At 32.2% G+C, this 684-nt stretch overlaps 1 non-coding gene across 1 annotated transcript; it reads right to left on the bottom strand.

The window, feature by feature from the left end:
* Positions 1-233: 233 nt before the first annotated feature.
* LOC114580493 lies at positions 234-339 on the bottom strand. The gene has a single exon (XR_003701929.1). It is a non-coding gene; the product is annotated as a small nucleolar RNA R71 (small nucleolar RNA).
* Positions 340-684: the final 345 nt, after the last annotated feature.

The raw sequence follows: 684 nt of genomic DNA, 5'->3' as shown, positions 1-684 counted from the left end.
GGAAATCTATTATTTCAATTAAGTCATGCATATTATTACCTATTGAGGTGTGTTTGAAAAAGTTGCTATCCTAAATGGCTAATTATATGTATGATCTAATCTGCCCTTCCATTGGCTCGCTTGCAAAGAGCGCAAAGGCATGTGATTGTCTCGTCCTTCGGGATGGTGCGATCGTATATCCTTCTACGCTCTGTCCCCGTTAAGCGGATCCCTTTCAGAGGTCCATAACTATCAAGCTTAAAGATGAAATTATTTCTTTTACTCAGTTAAAAAAAGAATCTATTTATTATAGTTTGGAGAGATTCAAGGAGATGCTTAAAAAGTGCCCTCACCATGCGTTATCTTATAGGTTAATAATTTAAACTTTTTACAAGGGATTGGTAGGATCACTTAAAGTTATAATTGATGTTGTAGCTAGAGGTTCTTTGATATTAAAGTCTTTTGAGGATGCTTTATTTAATGAAGATATGACAACAAATAATTTTTAGTGGCCTACTAATAGGGTGAATCCTAAGAGAGTGGCTACAGTTTATGAGAATGATTTTTTATCTATTTTGACTGCACAAGTTGCATCGATATCAAAGAAATTAAGCATTTTAGTCTTAAATTTTGATTCATCTTTATATTTGGAAGATAAAAGTTCATTAGATGAATATGATATTTAAGGGATTAAAAATATAAATT

This window comes from Dendrobium catenatum, unplaced genomic scaffold, assembly GCF_001605985.2.
Source record: "Dendrobium catenatum unplaced genomic scaffold, ASM160598v2 fragScaff_scaffold_1056, whole genome shotgun sequence".
Lineage (NCBI taxonomy): Eukaryota > Viridiplantae > Streptophyta > Magnoliopsida > Asparagales > Orchidaceae > Dendrobium > Dendrobium catenatum.
The sequence above is the reverse complement of the archived record's forward strand: the minus strand, read 5'-3'. Positions and strand labels throughout refer to the sequence as shown.